At 41.4% G+C, this 20,663-nt stretch overlaps 1 long non-coding RNA gene across 1 annotated transcript; it reads left to right on the top strand.

Moving 5' to 3' along the window:
* Positions 1-19,567: 19,567 nt before the first annotated feature.
* LOC143809091 (uncharacterized) lies at positions 19,568-20,662 on the top strand. Its single transcript, XR_013222064.1, has 3 exons — positions 19,568-19,685; positions 20,054-20,135; positions 20,620-20,662. It is a non-coding gene; the product is annotated as an uncharacterized LOC143809091 (long non-coding RNA).
* The last annotated feature ends 1 nt before the right edge of the window (position 20,663 follows it).

The following is a 20,663-nucleotide window of genomic DNA, read 5'->3' as shown; positions in this document are numbered from 1 at the left end:
TTAGTAATGAATACAGCCCCAGAACCATCATCACTATGTGAATACATCACCAGAGCCATCAATGGTACATGAATACCGCACCAGAACAAACATCACTACATGAAGATGTCACCACAACCACCTTCAGTACAGAAATACGAGATCAGAACCACCATCAATACATGAATACGTCACCAGAACCACTGTTCATACAGAAATATGGCACAAGAACCTCTTTCAGTTTTGTTTCAAACTGTATTTATTGCAATGTATGATATAAAAACCATCATACGCATAGTGGAGTCTGTTTAGGATTTGAACAAGTAACATCCACAATAGATCTGCGGTTAGTTTTCCAAGATATTTGCAAAAAACCTCCCTTACAAGTTCCTGCACAAACTGTGTGCAGTTTGTAACTAGAAGAATTGAAGCTTTTATGCTGTTGTGAAGATAATGGGTGATCACATCAAATATTGGTCTGAATTAGATTTCTCATTTGTTCATTCACTTTGAATTTTATTAACGTATAGAAATAAACTATTAATACTTTCTTTTTTAAAAAGTATTCTTACTTTGTCTCAATTTTTACACACCAGCCTAAAACTTTTGCCCAGTATTTTTTATATATAAAACACAATAATTTATATGTACCACAAATAGCACTAATAAATGGTCAAATGTGCCCAATATAAAACAAAGCATCATACAGCCACGTTTGTGAAAAAATAAAGTTATGGCTGCTGAAAAGAGGAGAGGCAGAACAAAACCTAATTGTCCGGTCAGCCATCTGTGACCTGGTCACTGAGGGTTGTACTATATTATCTATACCACAGTTCTTTTGCTTCTGTCCATACAGACCCATCATGTTATTCCTAAATTCCAGTTTCCATCATAATGTGCAATTTTACTTTCTACCACTAGATGTCGCTACTTACTGCGGATTTGGCAGCAATAGCTAAAGTCAGCGTTTACCCATATACTTTTATGCAGAAGGAGCCCAAAGATATGATGCGTCATGAACGTGAACAAAGTTGCTTAACTGTCATGATAATGCTGCCCATAGTAAATGAAACCATTGCATTTACTCCTGTTTTGGGTGAATAGACATGGGTGGCTTCTTATTACACACAGCACATGATTAAAGGGATTGTACAGGATTAGACTATATGACAGCTTTCTTTTAGAGCAGCACTAGCTTCATTAAAGTGAATAGTGCTGAGCTGTGACACTGTTTTTCAGGAAAGAAAAACAGACATCAATGCTGCTCGTCTTCCAATGTGGAAATGAGAGGCATGGGAAACCCCTTTAAGTAAGACTTTTCACTGGATTTTTATATCTAAGCTAAGTCCATCCTCCGTTTGCTGCTGCTCCACAGATTCGGGAACAATTTTTCTTTTCCTTCTGGGCCCCTCCATTCCAAAGTTATGCTCCTCAGAAATAATAGTGTAAATGGTGTACATGATTCCTTCAACCTGCAGGGTGTGTACCACAGACCTTCTCTGGGGGCGTGGCTATGTTTTGATTGGCCAGCATCAAATGAGAAAAAGCAGAGAAGTTCTGTGGTGCACGCCCAGTTAGCTGAAGGGAAAATATACTCCATTATTACAGGGGGCATAACTTTGGAATGGAGGAGCCCAGAAGAAAAAGAAAAACTGTTCCAGAATCAGTGGAGCAGCACTAATTAGAGGAGAAACTTAGTTTAAATAAAAAAATCCAGTGTATTATCCTCTTTAAAATGACATATGTGAAATTAATACAGTGGCATTTGTCTATGGAGGGACGTACTAAGCAGCTAGTGAACGTTCAGTATTTGATCTTCATGTGGAAGGAGTAAAAACGGTCAAATATAATGGTAAGGTTACACGGGGGACATTGCATCTAATGATGTAAAAGAGGTGAGGGTGCAACCCACAACCGACTGCGACTGTGAAGCAGTAATCACTAAATGTCTTTCTGGGTTGAATTTTGGATTTTTAATTGCAACTTACTTGCATGTTATGTGTCTGCAATTTGTCTTTTTTCATTATTTACAGCCAAATTGTAGGTTGAAATTCGTCGTATGACAGTGAAGTTAAGAAAGCACGACCAGTAAACTAGAGACAGGGTAGCGGACGCTCCAACTTTCTTGATCTGCACAGAGAACAAGGAATAGCCTCATCTGATCTGAGCAAATTGCTGAAAAATTAAAAGTTAGTGATGGCTCCGTCAGCACATAGAGCAATGCAGCTTGCAATGTATGGAGCTGTATAAGCTCGGAGTGGTCAGAGTGCCGCCTTGGTCCATGTCCAACACTAAAAGCACCTACAATGAGCACTTGAGCATCAGACCTACACAGTATCGGACTGGGGTGCCAAGGGCCCACCAGTAACTGACTTTGGGGGGCCCACTTTTCACCTGCATGCAAATATTATACTACCTTCGTTCACAAATTTACCTATATCTCTATATAATAATACACTGGGTAGCGTGGTTAATGAAAGAGATGCTGCTTTTTTCTGTACAGAGTGAATCAAGTGAATTATGGCAAGTGCTGCCCATACAGTGGAGTTGGGGGCCCAGATCTACACAGGGGCCCACCGGGGGATTCCCCTGTTACCCTGTGGGCCAGTCCGAGCCTGGACCTACATCATAAAGCAGGGGAAGATAGTGGCCTATCTTTCTAAAAATTTCTCTTTTTTAATATAATTTGGATGGTCTATGCATGCGAGTGGCTTTCATGGGGCAGAGATGGCACCAGGATGAACTGCTGCAAACTAAGTGCCCCTTCATGGCCGTGCTGTTCTCTGATGGCAGCAGAATAACATGATCTGCCACAATGCAAAAACTGCTTGGGAAGGATTTTATGCTTCCACTGTTTGGAACAGCGTTAGTCGTCTGCTTTTTTTGTCGTAAAAAGGGATAAAGTAAAAGAAAAAACATACGGTAGAAAAATATCCTTTTTTTTTAGCAAGTTTCCTATGGTGACAGATGTACTGCGTGACATCTCTGAAGAGTCTGTTTAAGTTTTCAAGCGAAAACGTCTTCATGAAATGTTCTTGTTTTGGGGAATCTTTAGAATTTTTCTTTTCCTGAAACAGTTTTGTAAGAGTTTTTTCCCCAGAAAGGTTTTCTCTGCAGCCGTTTGATTGGACAGTTTCTAGTTCCTCAGGATCCGAATCAAGCGCATTTTTTTTCATATTTTTCAAAACCTCTTCAGAAAAAAAAGTGCTAAAAAAACTCCTTATTTGAACGGCAAAACGGATATTCTATGGAAATGAAAGAAGGAAGAGCAGTTTTATTTGAAGCAGTTTTTGAAGAAGATTCTGGAGAAGGATCCAGTTAAAAAAAAACTCTTCAAAAGGCCCCGTCTGACTGCATCATATACTTTAAAGAGGGTCTGTCAAGTCCCCAAACACTAGTAACCTGCAGAGATATGGTTAGTCTGCAGGTCAATAGCATTAGGCTATGTTCACACACAGCAGTTCTGTTGTGTGTGTTTCTGCAGCCAAAACCTTCTCTCTTGGCAGAAAAAAGCCCATTTTTCAGTTTTTTCTATGCTTTTTCTTTTTTGCATCATTTTTTGGTGCCGATTACATTTGTACTTTGCCTACAGTAGATTTTTAATTAAGTTAGTTTAATTCACCAAAAACCCTTGATAAAATACACCATTTTGTTTTTTGCAGCTTTTTTTCTGTCTCATTGCATTCTATGGGTGAAAAAAAACGCTTCAAAAATCCTGAAAGAATTGACTTGCTGCAGATGCTCCTGCATGAGTGAAACCAGTTGGCTCCTGGGCGGAATAAAGTTAATTTTTACCTGATAGCTGCCAGTAGTGTTTAACCCCTAGACCTATGGTCACCCCTCTTTTTGTCACAAGTCTATCATTTTTAGTATCTATGAAGAGAATTGCAATAAACCTTATAATAATAAAGTATCAGACACATGGTGATTCTATCTACATATCCTAAGGCTCATTGACACTTTTTTTTTTAACGGCCTTCGGATTTATATTGAGCTTTTGATTTTTTTTTTGTGTTTTTCTTACATTTTTCATCAAAATAACTAAATAATTAAAAAGGAAGAACTATTTGAAGATCCCATATATTTCTATGAATGTAGATAGATTAAAGAGGCAATCACTTAGGGTGTGTTCAGTGTAAGAATTTGTTGTTGTGTTATTAAACATAGCAATAAATTCTTACATTGAAAACACTCCAGGTGATTACCACTCTATTATATCTATATCCATAGAAATGCATGTGATCCCTCAAATACCATAAGAGGCAGTCACGGTTTTACACTGCACTTTGCTTTCTCTCAACTTTATCTAATGACATTGTGGAGATGGGGGGGTCAGTGGGTGCTCCTGTCTGCTGGCCCGAGACCGCATGTAGCAGAGCTCATCCCACTAAATGCCCGCTCTCCTTTTCCCATGGACTTAATACTACTCAGACAACACAGGGTAAGGGTAAAACGGCATGGCAATACTTTATTGAACCACGAAACAGACAATAGCTTATGAAACAGTCCCAGCAAATGCACAACATGGTGCAAAATTACAGTCTCACCATTTCAGCTGATAAGCCGGGATTAGAACAGCTATGACTTCCAGGGCCGACCACCCCCACAAATGGTACCCCATGTTTTGTGGGCACCCATAGAGAGGAGGTAACGACAATTTTAGGAAGTTGACAGTTCAATTAGGCACGTGGCCAGGTGACCAGATCTTCCCAACCTGGCTTCTCCAAACGTCTCCATGGGACCAGGTGACCTGATGGTCCCAACCTGGCTTCTCCGAACATCTGCATGTATGCCAAGTGACCAGATGGTCCCAACCTGACATCTCCGAATGTCTCCATGAGGGTCACATGACCAGATTTTCCCAACCTGGCTTCCACGAGCATATCTAAAGATTCAATGATAGTCAATGGAGCAGATCTGCATTCTTTCAGCTTGGGCCATGGTCCTGTAAGCTGACATCATGTAGAGTCAAATCTGAGTCCCTCTTGATGGAGCCATGTTGATGGACCTCAATGAGGTCACTGCTGCTCACTGATGCTATGCTCACAGCAGCTCAATCATCAGTGGTTCTCACCCTGGACGGTCGCATCTTGGCACCGTCCAGGTTGAAAACTATTTATCCCCAGACATGGATTACGGCATGGGACAGAACATCGTACATGTGAGGGATATTGCTGTTTTTTATTTTGTTTTATTACGGGAGGCAAGGGCTTCAATGGAATGGGCATTAGGTGAGTATAACTGTGTTATTTTTAAATAAAAATTGAAAAGTGTGTTTTGTTTTGATTTCAAATAAATGACTTTATACTTGCTGTGTCTTTATTTACAATACAACTACAGGATTAGTAATGGATAGGCATCTTATAGACACCACTCCATTACTAATCCGTCTACTTGATGTCACCAGACAAAGGAAAGGTGACATCAACCCCACAAATATTACCCCACTTGCCACCACTACAGGGCAAGTGGGAAGAAACAAAGAGACAAAGCGGGCATAGAGTCAAAGAGGCAGAGACAAAATTAGTGCATCTAATAGATGTGCCTTTTCTGGGAGGCTGCAAGCTGGTATTTTTAGGCTGGGATTTGGAAATAGCCATGGCCCCTTACCAGCCTGAGAATACCAGCCCCCAGATGTCTGCTTTAGCAAGGCTGGTTGTCAAAAATGGGGGGGGGACCTCATGCCATTTTTTAAAATGATTTATTTCAATAATTTAAGAAAACAGTCTGGGAGAAATACTTCATTTTCAGGGACAATTTCAAGTGTGCCAACACTTTCTGACATGACTGTTAACCCCTTAATCCCATATGATGTACTATCCCATCGAGTTGACCTGGGTCTTAATTCCCAGGGACGGGATAGTACGTCATAGGCGATCAGCCGCGCAGCGGATTGCCGCCGGGTGTGAGCTGATTATCACAGCTGACAACCGGCACTTTAACTTTGCCATTCGCCCAAACAGTAGTTTACCCCACATACAGTCATGGCCAAAAGTATTCACACCCCTGCAATTCTGTCAGATAATACTCAGTTTCTTCCTGAAAATGATTGCAAACACAAATTCTTTGGTATTATTATCTTCATTTAATTTGTCTTAAATGAAAAAACACAAAAAGAATTGTTCTAAAGCCAAATTGGATATAATTCCACACCAAACATAAAAAAGGGGGTGGACAAAAGTATTGGCACTGTTCGAAAAATCATGTGATGCTTCTCTAATTTGTGTAATTAACAGCACCTGTAACTTACCTGTGGCACCTAACAGGTGCTGGCAATAACTAAATCACACTTGCAGCCAGTTGACATGGATTAAAGTTGACTCAACCTCTGTCCTGTGTCCTTGTGTGTACCACATTGAGCATGGAGAAAAGAAAGAAGACCAAAGAACTGTCTGAGGACTTGAGAAACCAAATTGTGAGGAAGCATGAGCAATCTCAAGGCTACAAGTCCATCTCCAAAGACCTGAATGTTCCTGCGTCTACCGTGCGCAGTGTCATCAAGAAGTTTAAAGCCCATGGCACTGTGGCTAACCTCCCTAGATGTGGACGGAAAAGAAAAATTGACAAGAGATTTCAACGCAAGATTGTGCGGATGTTGGATAAAGAACCTCGACTAACATCCAAACAAGTTCAAGCTGCCCTGCAGTCCAAGGGTACAACAGTGTCAACCCTTACTATCCGTCGGTGTCTGAATGAAAAGGGACTGTATGGTAGGAGACCCAGGAAGACCCCACTTCTTACCCCGAGACATAAAAAAGCCAGGCTGGAGTTTGACAAAACTTACCTGAAAAAGCCTAAAACGTTTTGGAAGAATGTTCTCTTGTCAGATAAGATAAAAGTAGAGCTTTTTGGGCAAAGGCATCAACATAGAGTTTACAGGAGAAAAAAAGAGGCATTCAAAGAAAAGAACACGGTCCCTACACTCAAACATGGCTGAGGTTCCCTGATGTTTTGCGGTTGCTTTGCTGCCTCTGGCACTGGACTGCTTGACCGTGTGCATTGCTTTATGAAGTCTGAAGACTACCAACAAATTTTGCAGCATAATGTAGGGCCCAGTGTGAGAAAGCTGGGTCTCCCTCAGAGGTCATGGGTCTTCCAGCTGGACAATGACCCAAAACACACTTTAAAAAGCACTAGAAAATGGTTTGAGAGAAAGCACTGGAGACTTCTAAGGTGGCCAGCAATGAGTCCAGACCTGAATCCCATAGAACACCTGTGGAGCGATCTAAAAATGGCAATTTGGAGAAGGCACCCTTCAAATATCAGGGACCTGGAGCAGTTTGCCAAAGAAGAATGGTCTAAAATTCCAGCAGAGCATTGTAAGAAACTCATTGATGGTTATCGGTAGCGGTTGGTCGCAGTTATTTTGGCTAAAGGTTGTGCAACCAAGTATAAGGCTGAGGGTGCCAATACTTTTGTCTGGCCCATTTTTGGAGTTTTGTGTGAAATGATCAATGTTTTGCTTTTTGCTTCATCCTCTTTTGTGTTTTTTCATTTAAGACAAATTAAATGAAGATAATAATACCAAATAATTTGTGATTGCAATCATTTTCAGGACGAAACTGAGTATTATCTGACAGAATTGCAGGGGTGTCAGTACTTTTGGCCATGACTGTATGGGGTATCAGCATACTCAGGACAAATTGCACAACAACTTTTGGGGTCCAATTTCTCCTGTTACCCTTGGTAAAATAAAACAAATTGGATCTGAAGTAAATTTTTTGTGAAAAAAAGTTAAATATTCATTCTTTTTTTAAACATTCCAAAAATTCCTGTGAAATACCTGAAGGGTTAATAAACTTCGTGAATGTGGTTTTGAGCACCTTGAGGGGTGTAGTTTATAGAATGGTGTCATACTTGGGTATTTTCTATCATATAGACCCCTCAAAGTGACTTCAAATGTGATGTGGTCCCTAAAAAAAAAATGGTGTTGTAAAAATGAGAAATTGCTGGTCAACTTTTAACCCTTATAACTCCCTAAGAAAAAAAATGTTGGTTCCAAAATTGTGCTGATGTAAAGAAGACATGTGGGAAATGTTACTTATTAAGTATTTTGTGTGACATACTGTATCTCTGTGATTTAAGGGCATAAAAATTAAAAGTTGGAAAATTGCGAAATTTTCAAAATTTTTGCCAAATTTCCGTTTTTTTCACAAATAAACGCAGGTAATATCAAAGAAATTTTACCACTATCATGAAGTACAATATGTCACGAGAAAACAACCTCAGAATCATCAGGATCCGTTGAAGCATTCCAGGGTTATAAGCTCATAAAGGGACAGTGGTCAGAATTGTAAAAATTGGCCCGGTCATTAACGTGCAAACAACCCTTGGGGGTTAAGGGGTTAATCGTTTCCTTTTTTGATGTCTGCCCTCATCTCGCTTGTTTTTATGCTCACTGCACACCAATCGTTTTTGCTTAATAAAGTTTATACTTTTTTTTATGACTTGATATATTGACTTGTTTATCTTTTTTTGCTCCTTTTGGTTTTGTGTTTCATTACCGATTTGGCATTACTGGCCGGTATATATACACACGCATACCTATATTATATAGAGATATTCATATAAACATAAACATGGTACCTTCTACTTGAATACTATTTTATTAGTATTTGTGTGTACAATACATATATAGATCATCCTCCATTCCTCTGACGTTTTAACAGATTATTATTATACATTTTTATAGCGCCATTTATTCTATGGCGCTTTACATGTGAACAGCGCAAATATAGACAAGTACAATAAACATAAGTAAAACAAGGCACACACAAGTACAGGAGGAGAGATGACCCTGCCCGCGAGGGCTCACAGGGGGATGGGTGAGGATACACTAGGAGTGAGTAGAGCTGGTCATGCAGCGGTTCAGTAGACTGGGGATCACTGCAGGTTGTAGGCTTCTCGGAAGAGGTGGGTCTTCCGGTTCCTTTTGAAGGTTTCCGTGGTAGGCGACAGCCTGATGTGTTGGGGTAGAGAGTTCCAGAGAATAGGGGAAGCACGGGAGAAGTCTTGGATGCGGTTGCGAGAGGAAGAGATGAGAGAGGAGTAGAGAAGGAGATCATGAGACGATTGAAGGTTGCGTGTAGGTAGGTACCGGGAGACCATGTCACAGATGTATGGAGGAGACAGGTTGTGGATGGCTTTGTATGTCATTGTTAGTGTTTTGAACTGTAGCCTCTGGGCAGTATGAAGCCAGTGAAGGGCCTGGCAGAGAGGAGAGGCTGGGGAGTAATGGGGAGACAGGTGGATTAGTCGGGCAGCAGAGTTTAGGATGGATTGGAGTGGTGCCAGAGTGCTAGAGTGGAGGCCGGAGAGTAGGAGGTTGCAGTAGTTGAGGCGGGAAATGATAAGGGCATGTACTAGTGTTTTTGTGGTTTCATGGTCAAGGAATGCACAGATCCCGGAAATGTTTTTGATTTGGAATCAGCAAAAGAAGGGGGCAAGGGCTTGGATATGTGGCTTGAAAGAGAGGGTAGAGTTAAGGATCACCCCGAGGCATCCAGCATGCGGGACCAGGGAAAGTGAGCAGCCATTGACATTGATGGACAGGTCAGGTGGAAGGGTAGAGTGAGGTGGGGGAAGGATGATGAATTCTGTTTTGTCCATGTTCAGTTTTAGAAAACGAGCAGAAAAGAAGGATGAAATAGCAGACAGACATTGTGGGATTTTGGTTAGTAAGGAAGTGAGGTCGGGTCCAGATAGGTAGATCTGTGTGTCATCAGCGTAGAGATGATATTGTAAGCCATGGGATTCTATGAGCTGTCCAGGCCATAGGTGTAGATGGAGAAGAGTAGGGGTCCTAGAACTGAGCCTTGCGGAACACCGACAGACCGGGGGCGAGATGAGGAGGTGGTGTGGGAGAGGGAAACACTGAATGTCCGGTCTGTTAGATATGATGAGATCCAGGATAGGGCCAAGTCTGTGATTCCAAGAGATAAGAGAATCTCTAGCAAGAGGGAATGGTCCACAGTGTCGAAGGCAGAAGACAGGTCCAGGAGGAGGAGGACAGAGTAGTGTCGCTTGCTCTTGGCAGTCAGTAGGTCATTGGTCACTTTAGTTAGGGGAGTTTCAGTTGAGTGATGTGGTCGGAAGCCAGATTGTAACCTCTCAAAGAGGGAGCAGGAGAGGTGGGAGGACAGTTCAAGATAGACATGCTGTTCCAGTAGTAGAGTAGTCCAGTAGTAGAGGCATAAGGGAGAAGGGATATCGGGCGATAGCTGGACACAAAGGATGGGTCGAGGGAGGGTTTTTTAAGGATAGGTGTGATTGATGTGTGTTTGAAGGATGAGGGGAAGACGCCATTTGTGAGAGGTTGAAGAGTTGTGTTACGGTTGAGATGAAGACAGATGGAATATTGCTGATGAGTAGGAAATATATGTGGAAAAACAAATTTGGGATGTTACTTTAAACAAATGGCAGTTTAGCAGTGAGTCTCAATGTGATCATATCTTTTAAACATGAATCATTATCATTTGCTGTAAATAGATCTGTGACAGTGTAGCAGGAATCATGCTAGCGCCTAAAGCTGGTGACACGGCTAATGTCACATGAAAATGATGTGTTAGGGAATTTCTGTTACTAAGAATAGTTCTATTCTTTATGGGGTGTGTCCTTGCTTTATTTGCTGACCTAACTTTTATGGGATAAAGATATATCGTCAACATCAGGAATTTACTGGGGAAATTAATTGTTAATTTTACATTGACTTACATATAACTAAATGCCTTATATAGTCTAATTAAATACATTCCTTGTGTAAATTACAATGACACATGTAATAATTAGTTACAAACATCTTGTGTCTTGCACATGATCAAAAGCAATCTTAGCCTTAACCCTGGGATTGTTTGCAAACAAATTATTGGAGCACATTTGTTCTCCAAACCAATATCTCTGTCCATCCTATCCATACCTCAATATTTTTTACCTGGTCAGTGTTTACCATGTTACCTGCTCATGTAGTTTGAGAGAAGTCTCCTTTTGATTTGAGCAAAAGGAAAAATTTAGGGGAGCTTTCTGGGACTAAAAAATTGAAGAGATTAAAGGGAACCTGTCAGCAGGATTGAGTACAGTAACCTACAGACAGTGTGAGGTCGGCGCTGTTATGCTGATTACAATGATACTTGGTGATGAAATCTGTCTTGTGGTTGTTGTTTAATCATTATTTTCAGTTGAGTTATAATGATATGCTCGAGCTCCAGGGCGGCCTGTGTGGGGTCTTCATGTGGTGCTCTGATTAGGTATTTATCTGTATGGGCTTATGACAGATCACTGATCCCTCACTGACCTGTCCCTAGTTTACATTCTGAATGGTCTAATCTATAATATCCATTTTATTATTTTATTTAGTGATATCAATTTCTTTAATTTTCTCAAAATGGCACCTGATAATGGCATCTACTTAACTTTGCATTTAGGAAGCAATTAAATAAATATAATTATGTATAAAGATGTACCTAGCCTTTTAATTACTAATTTCTCAATAAACAAGTTCAATATAATATCTCATTCAAAATGACATATCGTTTAGGCATCTAGTGACAGAGTATCACAAAACAATGCTTGTTTTCTTAAGAGGCTGGAATTATTACTCCAAACAACTTACTTGTCCCTCCTTAAATTTTCTTTTAACACATCCATACCCTAGGGATAGACCAGAAATGTTTGGTCATTGAGGGTTGAACCTCTGGGATCAGCACATTAAAATGTCCACTATAAGGCTCATTCAGACGTCCGTGCCAACCGGACTGCCAGTTTGTGCATTAGCGGTCCTATATGGGATTGAAATCCATGGATGTCTGAATGAGCCCTTATTGTTTCCGCAGGTATATAAGTAAATGGCACAAGCAGCTGTACCGGGACAGACCCTTTGATAGGTGATAAGCTGTTATGATGGGGCAACCTCTATAATTTTACACAGATAACTAAAAAATCTATAAATGAACTGTAGGATTTTATACATCTGCAGTGTAATATTGGGATAAATATAATAGTTCTTAGTCTAAAGACTTAGGGGGGCACAGCCACAACATGCACTATTCTTTTACCAACGTCTATGGAGTCAAGGGCTGGAGATGACTCTTCCAGGACTTGTCCGCGCTGTTTAGAGCGATACTCATCATACAATGAGTTTTCACCATTTTTGCAAATCCTGAATAATTTACCTGAGTATTGATGAAACAAGCTGTCAGAGGCACGCATATCATATTTTCTCACCTATTCTCTGTGAAACATATATGTTTATTGGCCATTGTTAGATGTGATTAGTGTCTTGTTACAGACCTTCTACCTGTTACCTGTCTGACCTAGCACCACAAAGAGGCAAAAAACACAGACAGGTAAAATATTAATACATGTACACTTAAGGAGCTTGTTAGTCCTGCTTGCATAAATCCAGCAAATTAAAGATTAATTACATAAAGGCCGCGGCACACAGACAAATAACGCTCCATCTTGGTTCCAGCTGGCTCCCTGAACAATAATTGTATTTCCTTCCCTGAATTTCATTTGGCTTAAACAGCAGCCGCTCGTCTCTCCGATTAATTAATTTTCCTTTCCTTCCTGATTCATTTAGTGAACTGAAAAGCCATTATGAAAATCACATTTCCCTGCACTTTGTGCGGAAATTTCTGCTTTCAAGCTCCATAATCGGGAGAAAAGATTTTTTTTTTAAATCTGTGTATAAGTATGTCAGACACCGAATACGTTACAGAGAGTGCATCAGACATATCAATTAGAGAATGTCATGTAGTAGTCACTGTTCTCATAGGGCTTCCTCATGAAACACCAGTTACAGGGATTTTCTTGGATTATATTGATCTAGCAAGTTATGACCCATACCAAAGTTGTTCAGTGGAGGCCTCATGGACGGCAGTTTTTCTATGTGACTATTTGGTGATATCAGAGTACAGTACTTGGCAATCTAAAGCAGAAAGCAAACCAATTGATGGTAATGTGTTCAGGAATACATTTTATGGGAGGTCTAATATGCCCAGACACGTGCCACTGAGTAACAGAGGTGAAGCCATAGTACCAACATTTCTGGAGGATTTATATGTCCTGTTCCCAACCCCATGCCTCCCGGGAATGCTCTTGGTCAGTCCACTTTGGGATATGACTTGCATGAACTCCAACCCCTTTAGTATTGGGAAATCCGGGTCAGTTGACCACTGTGATTGAAGCCTGGTATGTCATAGGGAGTGTGGTGTTAGTATTAGCATTCATGCTTTCGTCTTCTTGGTGTAATATCTGTACCAGTTCCTGTCCCCTTAGTTTCCACTTTTGCTGCTTGGCATCACAGTGCCTGTTTTATTCCAGAGACATTTGATGCTGCTAAATAAGTGAGGTACGGGGTTAATTCCTGTCTGATTTTGATTAGTGATGAGTAGTGTTGAGCGATACCGTATCGGAAAGTATCGGCCGATACCGGCAAAGTATCGGATCCAATCCGATACCGATACCCGATACCAATACAAGTCAATGGGACTCAAGTATCGGACAGTATCCCTGATGGTTCCCAGGGTCTGAAGGAGAGGAAACTCTCCTTCAGGCCCTGGGATCCATATTAATGTGTAAAAGAAAGAATTAAAATAAAAAATATTGCTATACTCACCTCTCCGACGCAGCCTGGACCTCACCGAGGGAACCGGCGGCGTTGTTTGCTTAAAATTTGCGGGTTTACTTCCTTACGTGAAGTCCCGGCTTGTGATTGGTCGCGTGCCGCCCATGTGGCCGCGACGCGACCAATCACAGCAAGCCGTGACGTAATTTCAGGTCCTTCAGGATTTTAAAATTACGTTCCGGCTTTGTGATTGGTCGCGTCGCGGTCACATGGGCGACGCGACCAATCACAAGCCGTGACGTCACGGGAGGCTGGACACGCGCGCATTTTAAAATGCGCGCTTGTCCTGCCTCCCGTGACGTCACAGCTTGTGATTGGTCGCGTCGCCCATGTGACCGCGACGCGACCAATCACAAGCCAGAACGTAATTTTAAAATCCTGAAGGACCTAAAATTATGTCACGGCTTGCTGTGAATGGTCGCGTCGCGGCCACATGGGCGGCACGCGACCAATCACAAGCCGGGACTTCACGTAAGGAAGTAAACCCGCGAATTTTAAGCAAACAACGCTGCCGGTTCCCTCGGTGAGGTCCAGGCTGCGTCGGAGAGGTGAGTATAGCAATATTTTTTATTTTAATTCTTTCTTTTACACATTAATGTTGTTTCGATACCGATACCCGATACCACAAAAATATCGGATCTCGGTATCGGAATTCCGATACAGCAAATATTGGCCGATACCCGATACTTGCGGTATCGGAATGCTCAACACTAGTGATGAGCAAATATACTCGTTACTCGAGATTTCCCGAGCATGCTCAGGTGACCTCCGAGTATTTTTTAGTGCTCGGAGATTTAGTTTTCTTCTCCGCAGCTGAATGATTTCCATCTGTTAGCCAGCATAAGTACATGTGGGGGTTGCCTGGTTGCTAGGGAATCCCCACATGTAATCAAGCTGGCTAAGAGATGTAAATCATTCAGCTGCAGTGAGGAAAACTAAATTTCTGAGCACTAAAAAATACTCGGAGGTCACCTGAGCATGCTCGGGAAATCTGGAGTAACGAGTATATTCACTCATCACTAATTTTGATTAATCTTTCCTGTGTGCCCTGGGAGGGGTTGTGTTCTACCTAAACCCCTTAATCTCTGATTTCCACTGACATTCAATAAATTCAGTTTACTCGGTCTATAACTTTAGTCCTTGCTCCTGTTGTGTCTCCTGATTTATCCCATTTTCTGACCCCGGCCTGTATTTTGACCACCTGTTTGCTTTCTGATTTAATCCCTGATATGACCTTTTGGTATGAATCCTGCATGAAGACCTTTCCTGCTGCCAGCTTTCTCTACCAGTCACCAGCTGACTACATGGCCCCAGCCCAGGGATCCCTGTGTAAGACCAGATTCCTAGTACAAGGTTTAAGGGGCAAAGGCCAGTGCAACCCTTGGGATCTGGTAACAGAGTGGCATGCTCTAAGCCTGCCCGTAAACCCATATTACCAGCTGCCGGGCTTCCATGAACAGTGCAACCATGACACTGGGTTTGTAAACAGAGATAGGTTTTCAAGTGTTACTTTCTAGAGAGTCTAGACATTTGCAGGCAAGGAGCCAGACAAAAACAGGATATAAGAAAGGCTCTGCAGAATATAAAAACTGATTTAGTAAGCAGCTACTAACACTTGCCAATTGGTGTGTAATTCCAGGGAACTAGTTTTGGGCCAAAAAGATGCATGTAAGCTCCATCCTGCACTGTAGTCAGTGTAGTTTTTCCCAGGAGAAAGAGATCAGTTTACCAGGATGAGAGAGCTGCCATTACAGAGAGAAGGTGAAGATTGCCACCGAGGGCAGGACAGAGGCTTATTCCTGTGAGTGAAGAATGTATTAGCTGACCTGGTGAAGATTGTCCACCATTAGGACAAAGATTTGCCACCATAGAGTGCAGCATAACATTTTATTCATGACTATGAGGATCGCCACAAAAGAAGTGTCTTAGCGCAGAGGCCTGAGTGTGACGAAAATTACCACATCAGAGAAAGCCAGTTACAAATGACTTTGTGTGCGGAACTCTTCCATGGTAACTGAGTGAGTAGGCCTAAAGAGTGTGCAAATTGCCAGACAAGACCTACTACAGGTCAAGAAAGGTGACTGCGAGGAGATGCAAAGACCAGCACTGTCTGCATTTGTGAAGGAGACTACTAGACTGGGTCTGAGTTATGGAAGGACTCCTAAAGTTTATTTGCCAATAGACTGTCAAAAGTGCAAGTGTTAGATTGTGTATAAACTCCCCTTGAATATACTCCATAGAAAACACCTGACGCGTTTCTGGCATATAGCCGACGTTAGTCTTAGTGAATATTTAAATAAAGCAAAACTAGAAACAATTTAAAACTCTTATCAGCTTATCCACTTTACTCTCAGTGGATAGGCTGCTAATGGTTTTAAATAGCTTTTAGTTTTGTTTTTTTTAATATTCACTATGACTAAGGGTGGCTACACGCCAGAAACAGGTCAGATGTTTTCTATGGAGTATACGCAATAATACAATATGTTGTTTTTTAATGAAGATGGAATAAAATTACGATGGTTTTCATTTACAAGGAAGTGCTGTTTTTGGTCTGCAATTTTAAACGGCACTCCAATACCAGTATCCTGATCAATTTTCTTTTAATATCAGCAGGCTCTTGTATATATTAATTATCCATTTCTGGTGAAACCTGGGACCTCTTAAAAACCTCTGTAACCATCAAGCTCGTTGCCACCCAGCGAGTACCATTTTCTTGAACTGATGCTTGTCCATCTGCATTATTCTTTGTTATCCCTGTGATGGGAACCTCATCCAACATGGTCAGTGTCCCCATAAATTACCCTTACCTAAATATTCAGTGCATGAATAAAAACTTCTATAACTTTCTAATACAGCTTCAATTTCACAAAAAAATTTTTCGATGCTAGTTTGCGGTTGGTGAAAGAGAACACCACAGTTACATTTTCAAGATTCTGACCTGAAAGTGGATTCAGTCTCGGGTTCGCGCTGAACTACGTACAGCAGCAGTAGCTGCACAAACCTCTTTGATAGTTACCTACAACGTATCCATCTGGACTCCAGATTCTTTGGCTCACAGAGTATTGTCTAGACATTGCAATTTAGAAGAGGACAAGACTGTTCTAATTCAGAAACCGTAAACTAATATCTAGAAATGTTTAAGTAATTGAATCATACTTGCAAAAAGTTGCAAATTTTACCAGAACAATCCTGTGAATGGGACCACAAAATGGGTATGAGAGAGGCTATATAGGTTTTAGGGTTTTCCCAGGAATTTCTGATTTTGGAAATTGAAATTTTGGTATATATTAGAATTAAAATATTTAAGCAACATAAAGATCATATTATTATTATTATTATTTATTTATAAAGCACCATTGATTCCATGGTTCTGTACATGAGAAGGGGTTACATACAAGTTACAGATATCACTTACAGTAAACAAACTAACAATGACAGACTGATACAGAGGGGCGAGGACCCTGCCCTTGCGGGCTTACATTCTTCAGGATTATGGGGAAGGAGACAGTAGGTTGGGGGTTTCAGGAGCTCCGGTGTTGGTGAGGCGGTAGCTTCGGTGGTGATGAGGAGGCAGCGGGGTCAGTGCAGGCTGTAGGCTTTCCTGAAGAGATGAGTTTTCAGGTTCCGTCTGAAGGATCCGTATGTGGTGGATAACCGGACGTGTTGGGGCAGAGAATTCCAGAGGATGGGGGATATTCGTGAGAAATCTTGGAGGCGATTGGATGAGGAGCGAATAAGTGTGGAGGAGAGAAGGAGGTCTTGGGAGGACTGGAGATTACGTGAGGGAAGATATATGGAGATTAGTTCAGAGATATATGGGGGAGACAGGTTATGGATGGCTTTGTAGGTCAGTATTAGTAATTTGAACTGGATACGCTGAGGGAATGGGAGCCAGTGAAGAGATTTGCAGAGGGGGGAAGCGGAGGAGTAGCGAGGAGAGAGATGGATTAGTCGGGCAGCAGAGTTAAGGATGGACTGGAGAGGTGCAAGGGTGTTACCAGGGAGGCCGCAGAAAAGGATGTTGCAGTAGTCAAGGCGGGAGATGATGAGGGCATGCACAAGCATTTTATTAGATTGAAGGTTGAGGAAAGGATGGATTCTGGAGATATTTTTGAGCTGGAGGCGACAGGAGGTGGAAAGAGCTTGGATGTGCCGTTTGAAGGACAGGGCAGAGTCGAAGGTTACTCTGAGGCAGTGGACTTCCGGTACGGCATGATGTCATTGATTGCGATAGATAGGTCAGGTAAGAAAGATCTGTGGGATGGAGGAAAGATGATGAGTTCAGATTTGTTCACATTGAGTTTGAGGAAGCGAGAGGAGAAGAAGGAGGATATAGCTGATAAGCACTCTGGGATTCTGGACAGCAGAGCGGTGACGTCTGGGCCTGAGAGGTAGATCTGAGTGTCATCAGCATAGAGGTGGTACTGGACTTGAGTTGTCCCAAGCCAAGTGTATAGAATTATGTATAACTACCCATAACATACACAGTGGCCTTCAGAATTTGTAGGATCCTTTGGATAGAATGAAAATTAAAGTAATACTTTATTTCCTGTTGCCAGTATAGCATCAATGCGTCTTCCATAAATATGGGCAGTGTGGTGGTTCAGTGGTTAGCACTGTAGCTTTGCAGCTCTGGGGTCTTGGGTTTGTGAGAGCAGGATTTATGTTTATCTATCCTGACACGATTTTTGATATTCTTCATGCATTTCCTCCTTTCCAGAATGGAGTTTGAGTCTGTGTGCGTGTGTTGAAATAAGCAGTTTTTGGAACTGTCAACAGTAGAACCGTTCCTAGACTCTTCAGAATTAACTTTAGCCAATGAGATGCATGTGTGCTAATGCCAGCACACAATTAGAGATAAACTAAGCTAATTTTATTGTTACCTTTTATGAATATTAAATACCTGTAAAACCTTGACCAAAGGATGTAATAAAGAGAGATCTGCTTTGATGCTCAATATATCAGCGTGGCTCTTCCGTGCACGTATTTGAATTTTCTATTTAATTTGGAGCAGGCACAACGTCTCAGAACATCCCACATTATGTGGTGACTACAGGTTCAAATCCCACCATGGACAACATCTGCAAGGAGTTTCTATGTTCTCCCCGTGTTTGCATGAGTTTCCTCCCAGTTCTCCGGTTTCTTCCTACATTCCAAAGGCCATTGCAGGCACTTTCAGTGGTGAATACGGTTCAGCATGTACACACTCTTGGGTTACACAGAACATTACGTATCAAGCTGTTCTGTTGGATTGGACCAGATAGGCTAGCAGAGCTAATGCTGCAGAATTTAGCAGTCATAATCATTACTTTCCTCATCAGTCTACCCTTTCATGCTATGAGATTATGGAAAATGTCTCAGACCTGAAAGTGTTCATGCAGATTTTTGATAAGGAATGAAGCTCCCAAACTTCTGTTAATATGCTATTTTGCTTTTATATGTTTTTCACCAATTATGTAATAGAAACTAAGAACTGAATTTTTTAAAGTTTTTCGAATTAAAACACATATTGTACTCTGCTGCTCCAATAACAGAAGATCGGGGCGGAGGAACGCTGCTGCCCTGCCAGGGTGCATGGCATCTCTACCACTGTTTTTATTTTAGCCGAGTCCTGCCTGGGCCATTGTTCCTGAGATATACAAAGTAAAATACTTGTCCCAAAGTCCTGTATGCCTGTGTGTCATATGCAGAAAGATTTGATAAATCTAGGCTTTTTTCAGCAGTGCTAAACAACACTTTTCACAAACACATCTCATTCACAATAATCATCCTGTTATTACTCCACGTTATTAGAATAACTATGTGTGAGTACAGATGCGGCCTCCTATCTATACATATATGGCTGCTTCTAATGGTGTCTGTGATGACGTCACAGCGACAATGTTCCATGGCTGGTGATGTCACAATATGCGGACAGTACTAGATGCCGTGTAACGCCTGATTCCGTTGAGGGTTGTTGAAGGCGTTGGAGAGAGAAGATTTGTGGTAATCTGCGATTTAAAACATGGCGAACAAAAAGCGTTTCAAGCGTATTATCGTTCTGTCTGATTCAGAGGACAGCAGTGATGAGGATTACCATCAGGTGAGCCGTCACTTCTGTACATTATTCTCATATATAACCAATCTATGGTCTAATGGTTTATGTGATCAATACTGCTGATTGTTGGCTTCTTAATAGCTGATAATGAAGAAAATATTCCTTTTTGGGTATTGGGTAAATAATCAGCGACCGTAGAAAATCACAAGAGTTTATATCCATCTTACTAGACCGTCGCGAACAATTTTTACAATTATTAATATAAGAATAAAATGTCCCTGCCCCCCGGATCTGTTCACTCATGTGCCCTTGTGAAAACCAGAACTGGCCCCGTCTGTTATTTTCATACCCTTACTGATATTTCTGATGATTTATGTGACATTTAAAGTCTTATATTTCTTCTCTTTTTCTAGTCCCATCCTAAAAAAAAATTGAAACTTCCGGACCATCAAGAGGAAGCAGAATTCAATACTGGGATAAAACCTAGAGACCCAGGTACTGATCCCCGATACAATCTAGTCTCTGCTGACATGTGCCCCAGATATAGTGGGTTTATAAGAGCAGCTTAGCTCGGGATTGTAGGGTTTCCTGCCTCTGTAATTATTTTTTTTAATGTGTTGTGTGTGACTTAAACATGAATGGCCTATTCTTAAGAAAAGCTATCAGTGTTTAATCAATAGGGGCAGATCTTCTAACATTGTAACCTCAGGCTTGACCTTTGGGCAGCCATTTCTGGTACTGCAGCTCACCCATTGGGGCTGGGCTGTAACCAATGAAGGCGACCATGATGACTTTTGCAGTTGCACTGCGACCAATTTGTTTGTCCCTTCATTCTTTTGATAAGACCCACACAAATCATTAAAAGTCTATCCTAAGTATAGCCTCCAATCTTCATGTCCTGGAAGATGCCTGTAATTGTCTAATATTGCTGTTACATATAATAACCATCTACTATATTCCTTTTCCTTTTCTTCCTCAGATATAATTCCATCTTTACCATCGTGTAGCAATGACATCTGCAGG

This window comes from Ranitomeya variabilis, chromosome 2, assembly GCF_051348905.1.
Source record: "Ranitomeya variabilis isolate aRanVar5 chromosome 2, aRanVar5.hap1, whole genome shotgun sequence".
NCBI classification, from domain to species: domain Eukaryota; kingdom Metazoa; phylum Chordata; class Amphibia; order Anura; family Dendrobatidae; genus Ranitomeya; species Ranitomeya variabilis.
Note: the sequence above shows the minus strand (reverse complement) of the source record. Positions and strands in the feature narration are given on the sequence as shown.